At 39.7% G+C, this 11,665-nt stretch overlaps 1 long non-coding RNA gene across 6 annotated transcripts; it reads left to right on the forward strand.

Annotated features, from left to right (window-relative positions):
- Positions 8,899 to 10,321, forward strand: LOC107648189. Of its 6 annotated transcripts, none has more exons than XR_002348758.1 (4): positions 8,899 to 8,913; positions 8,979 to 9,041; positions 9,179 to 9,323; positions 9,782 to 9,908. It is a non-coding gene; the product is annotated as an uncharacterized LOC107648189 (long non-coding RNA). The 6 variants fall into 6 exon arrangements; XR_002348756.1 differs by having other exon boundaries at positions 9,185 to 9,323; XR_002348757.1 differs by lacking the exon at positions 8,899 to 8,913 and adding an exon at positions 10,221 to 10,321 and having other exon boundaries at positions 8,967 to 9,041; positions 9,185 to 9,323; positions 9,782 to 9,900.

Genomic DNA, 11,665 nt, shown 5'->3' on the forward strand with positions numbered 1-11,665 from the left:
TAGGAATCTTTCAATGTTAGTCTAAAGCTCCGGTCCAGGAATTAGACATGGCTTAATAGCCAGCCAAGCTTTCAATGAAAGCTTCGGTCCAAAACACTAGACATGGCCAATGGCCAGCCAAGCTTCAGCATGTAATTCTGGCATGACACGCCTGACATACTCATTCCCAAAGGAATAGGACATGGCTTTACAGCCAGCCAGGCTTCAACGTGCTTCATGAAACACTAGAATTCATTCTTAAAAATTTTTGAATAAAATTTTTGAAAACATTTTTATATTATTTTTTTTGAAAACACAAGAAAAATTTTTTGAAAGATTTTTGAAAAAATTTTGAAAACAAAACAAAAAGAAAATTACCTAATCTGAGCAACAGGATGAACCGTCAGTTGTCCAAACTCGAACAATCCCTGGCAACGGCACCAAAAACTTGGTGTTGTTGCCGGGATTGGGATCTCAGACGATTCTTGGCGCCAAACAGGAACAATTAAGTCCCCGGCAACGGCGCCAAAAACTTGGTGCACGAAATTGTGATGTCCAGGCTCAAACAATCCCTGGCAACGTGAGCAACTTGGTACGCGCAATCGTGATTACACTTTGATTATGTAAAATTCATGGATCTTTCTTTCCCTGGCGATGGCGCCAAGAACATGGTGCCAATACCATGGTTCACAACTTCGATACAACTAACCAGCAAGTGCACTTGGTCGTCCAAGTAATACCTTACGTGAGTAAGGGTCGAATCCCACGGAGATTGTTGGTATGAAGCAAGCTGTGGTCACCTTGTAAATCTCAGTCAGGCAGATATAAATTGATAATGGTGTTTTCGAATAATAAATAATAGAATAGGGATAGAGGTACTTATGTAAATCATTGGTAGGAATTTCAGATAAGTGAATGGAGATGCTTTTCGTTCCTCTGAACCTCTGCTTTCCTGCTATCTTCATCCAATTAGTCTTACTCCTTTCCATGGCTGGCTTTATGTGATACATCACCACTGTCAATGGCTACTTTCGGTCATCTCTCGGGAAAATGATCCAATGCCCTGTCACGGCATGGCTAATCGTCTGGAGGCATCACCCTTGTCAATGGCTTCATCTTATCCTCTCAGTGAATAATATGCTCACGCACCCTGTCACGGCACGGCTATTCATCTGTCGGTTCTCGATCATGCTGGAATAGGATTTCCTATCCTTTTGCGTCTGTCACTAACGCCCTGCAATCGCGAGTTTGGAGCTCGTCACAGTCATTCATTCATTGAATCCTACTCGGAATACCACAGACAAGGTTTAAACCTTCCGGATTCTCTTGAATGCCGCCATCATTCTAGCTTACGCCACGAAGATTCTGGTTAGGAGATCTAAGAGATATTTATTCTAGCTTATTTCATGTAGAACGGAGGTCTTTGTCAGGCACGTGTTCATAGGGGAGAATGGTGATGAGCGTCACACATAATCATCACCTTCATCACGTTCTTGGGTGCGAATGGATATCTTAGAAGCAAAATAAGATGAATTGAATAGAAAACAGTAGTACTTTGCATTAATCTTTGAGGAACAGCAGAGCTCCACACCTTAATCTATGGAGTGTAGAAACTCTACCGTTAAAAATACATAAGTGAAGGTCCAGGCATGGACGAGATGGCCAGCCCCCTAAAACATGATCAATAGTCTCCTAAGATGAACAATGGATTAAAACTGAGACCAAAGATACCTAATACAATAGTAAAAGGTCCTATTTATAATAAACTAGCTACTAGGGTTTACATGAGTAAGTAATTGATGCATAAATCCACTTCCTGGGCCCACTTGGTGTATGTTTGGGCTGAGCTTGAGTGTTGCACGTGTAGAGGTCCTTCTTGGAGTTGAACGCCAGCTTTTGTGCCAGTTTGGGCGTTCAACTCTGGTTTTGGCTCCTTTTCTGGCGCTGGACGCCAGATTTGGGTAGAAAGCTGGCGTTGAACGCCAGTTTATGTCGTCTATTCTTGGCCAAAGTGTGGACTATTATATATTTCTGGAAAGCCCTGGATGTCTACTTTCCAACGCAATTGGAAGCGCGCCATTTCGGATTCTGTAGCTCCAGAAAATCAACTTTGAGTGCAGGGAGGTCAGAATCCAACAGCATCAGCAGTCCTTCTTCAACCTCTGAATCTGATTTTTGCTCAAGTCCCTCAATTTTAGTCAGAAAATACCTGAAATCACAGAAAAACACACAAACTCATAGTAAAGTTCAGAAATGTGAATTTAACATAAAAACTAATGAAAACATCCCTAAAAGTAACTAGATCCTACTAAAAACATACTAAAAACAATGTCAAAAAGCGTATAAATTATCCGCTCATCAGGTACACAGCTATATCACTTTTAACTCCTTTTCTTTTTAACTTAAACACAGGTTTCAAAATCTTGTTTCTTTGCCTCATATACCTCTATATCTTCTCTTATACCTCTTCTTAGGTATTTAGTAAAGGAAATTAGAGAATTCTAGACTCAAATCTGCCTTCTTGAGGCTTTCAGGGAAAACTGTCTTTTTATCAATATTTTATTATTATTACTAAAATAATATTATTATTAAAATAATGGTGATTGAATAAGAGATCCTAAGAAAGAACATGAAGAAAACATCATTAACTTAAGGAACCACCATGGCCGAATTTTCATGGAGGAGGAGCAGCCTTCATACCTTGATTTACTCTATGAAAAGTGACATAGAAATGAAGAGGAGGAAGAGGTGAACACTTTGGTAAGATTAGATTTTTGATAGGGGTTTCGGTTTGAGAAAGAACGGAGAAAGTAGCTCAGGTGTTCATGGAAATTTCATGGTTTTCTTTCATGGTATTCTAAGCTTTTCCAAGAACAAAAATGATAGCCAAGCCGTCCAAGGAAGGCCGTGGCTTTTGGATGATGATTATCCAAAAGTTACTTGTCAAAATATCTCAGGAAAGGATAATTACTAAAGCTAGATGTATTAGAACTTAAGTAATTACACTACTAATGGATAAACATTAAGTTACTTAGTGTAAATGACACTAGTAACTGGATAATCATAAGAATAAAAGATATATGATGAAGCATTAGCAGTGCTAAGTTCATCTAAGAATGCCGGTATTATCCGTTACCGGTAGATTTCAAGCTCAGTTATTATATTACTAAACATAGATCAACATTAATCACAGCAGAGAAGATAATAATATAATATTCTGAATAAAATAATAATATATGAATATTATATTAATATAATTTTTCTCTCGAAATTCGTGACCGGCTCGTCACATAGAGACTAACCACGAAAATCAGAATTTTGAAATTCGGGACCGAAGTGGCTCAAAAACGCAACTCTTCGTGTCGTGCCTACTTAGATTAGGAGAGGTGTCCTGTGCAATCAAGCTGCTGACTAAGCAGCTTGATGACGCAGCACCTGTGCAGTGGAGGTGCTTATATGCATAGAAATTCGTAAAAATTCTGTAAAAATTCCGTTTGATCCCAAAAAAGTGCCGTTTCTTCCGGGCTAGGCCGTTACATACCACATGTATTTCCAAATCACAGAGTCCTTTATCAAACATTGTTTCTCCTATGGCACAGGGGATGTGAAAACTCCCTGGGTCTTTCCTTTTTGTAGGAAGCTCTGGTTGAATGAGAGCACTGCACTCCTTATTCATCACTATGGTTTGTCCTCCCTTGAGTGAGCTTTTCTTGGTCAACAGCTCCTTCATGTACTTAATGTATGAGGGCATTTGTTGGAGGGCCTTGATGAATGGTATGTTTACATGGAGAGATGCAAATATGTCAAGAAACCTTGAGTATATTCTCTTCTCTATACCACCATTGAGTAATTGGGGATTTCTTGTTGATGTATCTTCAGGTTATTCTGATGGTTTGTTCGGCTCTTCCTCAGTCTCCTTATCACTTATAGTAACCATCTTGCAATCTTTCCATCTGACTTTCTTTGCTTCACCTCTCGGATTTTTCTCTGTGTCACTTGGGAAGCTATCAGTAGGTTTGGGAATCATCTCAGATAGGTATCCCACTTGAAATTCCAGCCTATTGATGGTGTCTCCCTGATTATTGATATTGGCTTGCACCTCCTCTTTGAACACCTTGTTATCTTGAATCTCCTTGCATAGGCCTTCAAGTAGAGTCTCAATCCTTGATAGTCTTTCTTTCGATGATGGAGAGTTGAGATTGGAAGGATGAGAAGGGCCATTTTGACTTTGGTATGGATGTTGAGAAGTGTTGTTGGGTGGGTGTTGGTATGACCTTTGTGTGGAGTGTTGGTGAGTTGCATTGTTGTTGGGGTTATGGCATCTCTGATCTTGGCCTTGGTCTTGTTGATTTTCCCACCGAAAGTTTGGGTGGTTCCTCCAACCAGGATTATACATTTTGGAGTATGGGTCATGATTCTGCCTAGGTGAATTCCCAATGTAGTTGGCTTGCTCCTGACTACCCTCTGCTTCTTCATTCACTCCTTCTTGAGTTGCTGCTGAAGTGGTGATTGCTGCTACTTGATTCCTCTCCATCTTCTTGGCGAGGTCAGCTAATTGCTTGGTAATCATCTTATTTTGAGCTAGCAGTGTATCCACATTGTTCAGCTCCATCACTCCTCTAGTATTGCCTCTTTTAGAAGCATAGAAGTAGTCATTCTCTGCTACTGTCTCAATGACATCTATGGCTTCTTCAATGGTCTTCTTCTTGTTCAGAGATCCCCTGAATGAGTGGTCTACTGCCTTCTTTGATTCATATGAAAGACCTTCATAGAAAATATGCAACTGCACCCATTTATTGAACATATCTGGTGGGCATCTTCTTGTCAAGTCTTTAAACCTCTCCCATGCTTCAAATAGAGTCTCACCATCCTGCTGCCTGAATGTTTGTACCTCAGCTCTCAACCTGTTGATCCGTTGAGGAGGATAGAATCTTGCCAAGAACTTGTTCACCACATCTTCCCAGGTTGCTAAACTCTCCTTTGGAAAGGATTCTAGCCATTTAGATGCTTTGTCCTTGAGCGAGAAGGGAAACAGAAGTAGTCTATAGGTGTCAGGAACACCATTAGACTTCACAGTATCACATATCCTCAGGAAGGTGGTTAGATGTTGATTGGGGTCTTCTTGGACACTCCCTCCGAATGAACAATTGTTCTGAACAAGGGTGATGAGCTGTGGTTTTAGTTCAAAGTTGTTGGCATGTATGGTTGGCCTTTGAATACTACTCCCACAGTTTACTTAGTTTGGGTTGATGTAAGAACCCAGAACTCTTCTTTCTTGCCCAGCCTGATGCGCTGGACCTTCTCTGCCATGGTTATGAGCCTCTTCTTCATGATGGTTTTCCATATTCAAATCCATGTCTGGTTCAAAGTACTCTTCCTCTTCCTCAGCACCAACTACTCTCTTTCCTCTTGCTTCCCTCCTTAATCTAAGGAAGGTCCTCTCAGGTTCAGAATCAAAGGAAGTTGAAGCCCCGCTTCTTCTACCTGTCATACAACCAACAAGGCAAAAGCAAGAAAGATAGATGCAGATAGTAATTTCTACAGAAATGTTGTTAGCGTGAGTGATGCAATATATCAAACAGTTAGTGGGTTAGTGACTGAATTGTAAACAACTAAGAAAATGGGTGGGGGAAAGCGAAGAAAATAGCTAAACAGAAAGTAAATTACTCAAATGAACTTAAATCAAATAAAATAAAAACAAATGCTCAATCTAGTTATCCACCAATTTAATCATTGTTGATACAAAATCAATCCCCGACAACGGCGCCATAAACTTGAGGCACGGAAACTTGTCCCTTAACAAATCTCCCTCGGCAAGTATACTGAATTGTCGTCAAGTAATAACTCACAAAAGAGTGAGGTCGAATCCCGCAGAGATTGATTGGTCAAGCAACTTTAATTGGAGGAATGTTCTAGTTGAGCTAAGCAGAATGTGGTTTGAGAGTTGCAGAAAATTAAATGGCGGGAAAGTAAATAGCAGAAAACGTAAATGCTGGAAATAAAGAGCTGAAAATAAATGACGGAAAGTAAATTGCAGAATTGTAAATGGGAATAGGGAAGATGATCATAGAAGTAATTGGCATAAAGTAAAGAGAATGGGTAAGATCAGAAATAGGGAATTCATTAGGCTTAGGAGATGTTGCATTCTCCGAATCAAGTTCATTTTTATCTCTTCCTCAATCAATGCATTCATTGATCTCCTTGGCAATCAATCTTAAGTGATTGAATTCTAATTCCTTGGTAATTCAATCTCTGAAATCAGATCAATAGCCAATTCCTTGGTCTAATTGCTCATGAGAAGAGATAAAGTGTGGTCACTGATTATACCACATGTATTTCCAAATCAAAGTATTGGGAGAATTATATGTCACCATATCCGCCGAAACCCTAATTTGGTCCAACATGAGAAAGTGTTTCTAGCATGATCTCTTCATCCCTTTTCCAAGGTTCAGAAGAGATCCAAGTATGAATAGCTTCTTTTCCAAGATAACTACTCAATTAGATGAAGATTGAAAGCTTTCTAGTAAAATCAAGAGAAAAGAAAGAAGAAGAATAATGAAAACTATTATTGATCCATCAAATTACAACAGAGCTCCCTAACCCAATGAAAGGGGTTTAGTTGTTGATAGCTCTGGGAATGGAAAGCAAAGATGGAGAGTACATTCTGAAAGTTAAACTAAAAGTGCAGAGAAAGTAAATTACAGAGAGTAATTCTAATAATGCCAAAAGCTTATTTCTAGTTCAAGGCTCTCCCTATTTATACTATTCTTCTGATCTTCTAGTTGGCTCTTCAGGTCTTGGATATGGGCCTTTGGATCTTGGGTTGAAGCAGTTATCTTCTTCAGTGGGCTCAGCTTTACTTGCAGAGAAAGTGTGAAGTAGGCAGGGACTTTAACTTAGGGCGTTAGTGGTGTTAACGTTAAGTGAAAATGTGGGGTTGAGAACGTTAGTGACAATCACCTTTTTCACTAACGTTCCTAACCCAAAGTGGTCCACGTTAATTTCAATGTTAGTGGCACCAACGTGACCACTAACATTGACCCTTGGCCCTTCGCAAATGTTACTAGGGTTTACCTTTTTCAATAACGTTGGGAGTACTCCTTTCTCCCTACGTTAGAGTTCACGTTAGAATAGTTAACGTGGTCTTTAACATAGGCTTGCCAAATCTTCGAGAGCGTTAGTGACACTTACCTTTGTCAATAACACTTCAGAACGCCCCTACTTCCCACGTTAGAGTTCACGTTAACTAGGTTAACGTGACTTCTAACGTGGTATTGATAGCCATTTCCAACGTTAGTGACAAAGGTGAGTGTCAGTAACGTTGGCTCATCATCCCTCTTCTCCACGTTAGCTTCCACGTTAATGTAATTAACGTGGCAACTAACGTGGCTCATAGTGGCTCAATCCAATGTTAGTGACAAAGGTGAGTATCACTAACGTTGGTGATTCTTGCTCCCTCCACGTTAGAGTCCACGTTAACTAGGTTAACGTGGCTTTTAACGTAGCCAATATGGGCTTAGTCCAACGTTAGTGACAAAGGTGAGTGTCACTAACGTTGGCATCATCTTCTTCTTCCACGTTAGAGCTCACGTTAACTAAGTTAACGTGGCTCTTAACGTGGCCAATTGCCCCTTTTGGAACGTGATGCATGGAAACTTGTCTCTCAACAATTTTCCTTCGGCAAGTATACCGAATTGTCGTCAAGTAAAAACTCATAATAGAGTGAGGTCAAATCCCACAGGGATTGATTGGTCAAGCAATTTTAATTAGAAGAATGTTATAGTTAAACTAAGCAGAATTAGATTTGTGATTTGCAGAAAATTAAATTGCAGGAAAGTAAATAGCAGAAACGTAAATGCTGGAAATAAAGAGCTCAATGTAAATAGCGGAAAGTAAATTGCAGAATCTTAAATGGGGAAGGGGAGTTTAGCATGAAAGTAAATAGCAGAAAGTAAAGAGAATGGGTAAGATCAGAAATGGGGAATTCATTGGGCTTAGGAGATGTTGCATTCTCCGGATCAAGTTCATTTTCATCTCTTCCTCAATCAATGCATTCATTGATCTCCTTGGCAATCTTAAGTGATCGAATTCCAATTCTTTGGTAATTCAATCTCTCAAGTCTTGACACTACAAGAAAAATACCCATTCAGCCACACTTTTTTTAAGCTACAATTGAAAAGCGTAGCCTATTCATAGAATAGGCTACGCTTTTCTCCGTGTTGCCTTTTTATATGAGAAAAGGATACACAATTGTGGCATCATTTAAAAAGTGTAGCCTTAGGTATTATAGAAATCACTTATAAAACGTAGCCTTATCTAAATATCTATAAATACACTTTTCTCATCTAAGGGAACGCTTGTAAAGAGTAGCTTATTTTTTCTGTTTCGGGTGCGCTTTTAAAATGTCTCCTAATATGGGAATCCTCAATAAACACTTAGTAAAAAAATTTGTTGGCCCTCTCCCTCACTTACGCAGCAGTGCAGCACACACTCTTATCCTCACTCAACATACACAAACACGAAAGAGAGAAGAAATCAGAGAGGAGAAGGGAAGGAAGGAAAGAGAGGACGACGCCGTCTAGGGCTCCGCCGCCGTCGCCGTCGTCGTCGAGCGCCAGTGAGAGAGAGAGAGCTCGAGGATGAGAGGAAACGCGATGGAGGAGAGAAAAAGGAGGTGCTCCGTCGCCGCTGAAGCTCCACCACCACTGCTAGGGCTTGTTTTAGTCGCCGTTCTGCCACCGTCGGGCTTCTGTGCCCCCGCCGAGGAGCTCGAAGGGAGGAAGGAGGGATGTATCGCCGCCTTCGTGCTCTGTCGCGGCGCTGCCGTCAATTGGAGCTCGCTGCTGAGCTGCTGCACCGTCTCCAAGCCATTGCGTCGCCGCTCATCTCTTCACTGTCACTGATCAACACCATTGTCGTATCCTCTGTCACCAGGTAAGCATTCTCTATTCTGTATCCTCTCTTTCTTGCTCATTCTCTAACTCGCTCTCACTTTGTAGTTCGAAGGTGTGAATGATTTTGATAGTGATGATGAACTGCAATGGCTAATTGAGATACAGAAGGTATGTATCAATTTTCAATTGGTTCTGTGAATTTTTGGGGGTTTTGGGTTCTAATTTTAGGTTTTCTAATTTTGGGGGTTTCGCCTTCTGATTCTCAATTTGTTATGATTCCTTTCTGTGTTTGGCATAAACGGAAGCAATAGGTGCTGGAAATTTCATACGTGCGTGCTAAACTAGGGAAATTATTCTGTAGGAAAGTGTCGAGCTGCAGGAGTTTTCATTGGGTTCATGCCCTCCTAGTGTGGGTCTTCAAGGGATGCGTTGGTCAACTATGTTGATCAGGTTTTACTTCCTTCACATTTTAATATTATAACCTGAAAAATAGTAGTTTTAGATATTTTATTAAGAATATTTGACATGATTAGGTTTTAATTCATGATATCCCTATATCATGAATTATTTTTCCACATGGTTTGAGCTAAAGTTGTTCCTGTGAAATCACATGAATGAATTTTTATCCTAAATCTTGATGGTTCTAAGTGAATGAATTGCTCAAGTTTCCAACTGCAATTTGCCAGCTTCAATGAGTAATCAACATTATGTTCCATTTTAGTTTTCTTTTGCACCATCTTTTAAGTGATCCATCTCTACTAGTCCTAGAAGCTGTGCATTCTTTTATACATTGAGAGGGGTTTGTTCTTGTTTGAGATTCAATGGGTTGAATCTGAGGCATATGCACACAATTGACATATTTTTTTATGTACTTGGAATTAATTGAAATCCTCTTGAATTTGTTGCAGTATTCAGGTGGTTGCACGAAATGGCTAAAATCCACATCCCCATCATCTTATTGGGGCTCTGCCTAGTATGCAATTCGGCAGGTTTTGATTCAGACACAAATGAAATGAGCATTTTCTTGGTATTTCACAGCGAGTCCTACAACTGGGTTTAGATTGGGACACAAATGAAATGAGTATTTTGATGTTTGCTAAGCTTGCAAAGCCATTGATCGGAACTGTTGGGATTGTGATTAATAGTCTTCATATCAAGGTTGATGTGTGTAAAAGCAATGTCCACATTTTGAATTTTGAAGAAGCAAATTTAGAGAAAAAGAAAACATGTGGATATCTTATCTTTACTTCTGGGGCTATGAACTATTGAACTGATTTTCATGCATTAATTAAAAACATGGTTTGGTACTTCATCTTTTTGTTATTAAAATTCATATTCATTTTGCAGCTTCTATTTACACCAATCCTGGATGGAAAAGTACTTTTGTATTCATTTGTATCCTGAATGACCTGGTGTTTCTTCTTGGCTGGTGTGTTTCTACTACATTTGATTTAATATAATTGTTGTAAGAAAAATAATAAAATCTGAGTTGTGCTATTTTCCATAAAAGACTTCTGTTTGCGGTGCTTTTGTAGAAAGAATATGAACTTCGGCTGGCAAAAATGGAAGCTGAAAAGCGTAGCCTTTGGTCCTGGACAGCATCACTTGAAAAGCGTAGCCTATTCCCAAATGCCAAAAGCGTAGCCCTTGGTGCAGAAAAGCGTAGCCTTTGAGAATAGGCAACGGCCGAATAGGAATCACCCCAAAAAGCGTAGCCGTAGCCTAGAAAGCGTAGCCGTAGCCTAAGGCATCATTTTTTTTCACTTTTGGCTACACTTTTCAAGTGTACCTGAATGGGTGTTTTTCTTGTAGTGTGATCAATAGCCAATTCCTTGGTCAATTGCTCATGAGAAGAGATGAAGTATGGTCACTGATTATACCACATGTATTTCCAAATCAAAGTGTTGGTTGGATTATATGTCACTATATCCATCCATACCCCAATTTAGTCCAACGTGAGAAAGCATTTCTAGCATGATCTCTTCATTCCTCTTCCAAAGTTCCGAAGAGATCCTAGTATGAATAGCTTTTTTTCCAAGATAACTACCCAATTGAATGAAGATTGAAAGCTTTCTAGTAAAATCAAGAGAAAAGATAGAAGAAGAATAATGAAAACTACTATTGATCCAACAAATTACAACAGAGCTCCCTAACCCAATGAATGGGGTTTAGTTGTTCATAGCTCTGGAAATGGAAAATAAAGATGGAAAATACATTATGAAAAGTAAACTAGAAGTGCAGAGAAAGTAAAATTATACAGAGAGTAGTTCTCCAATTTCCAACCCCCTTTTTGATTCAAAACTACCCCTATATATACTACTCTTCTGATCTTCTAGTTGGTTCTTCAAATCTTGGATATGGGCCTTTGGATCTTGAGTTTGAAGCAGTTATCCTCTTCAGTGGTCTTAGCTTTACTTGCAGAGAGAAAGTATGAAGTAGGCAAGGACTTTTAGCTTAGGACGTTAGTGGCGTCAACGTTAAGTGAAAGTGTGGGTTCGAGAACGTTAGTGGCAGTCACCTTTTTCACTAACGTTCCTAACCCAATGGTGACCCACGTTAACTTCAAAGTTAGTGGTACCAACGTGACCACTAACATTGCCTCTTGATCCTTCGCACACGTTATTGGGACTTACCTTTTCCAATAACGTTGAGAATCCTCTCTTCCCTACGTTAGAGTTCACGTTAGTGTGGCTAGCGTGACCTTTAACGTAGGCTTGCCAAATCTTCGAAAACATTACTGAAACTTACCTTTGTCACTAACGTTTCAAAACGCCCCTACTTCCCACGTTAGA

This window comes from Arachis ipaensis, chromosome B06 (assembly GCF_000816755.2).
Source record: "Arachis ipaensis cultivar K30076 chromosome B06, Araip1.1, whole genome shotgun sequence".
In the NCBI taxonomy this organism is placed as follows: Eukaryota; Viridiplantae; Streptophyta; class Magnoliopsida; order Fabales; family Fabaceae; genus Arachis; species Arachis ipaensis.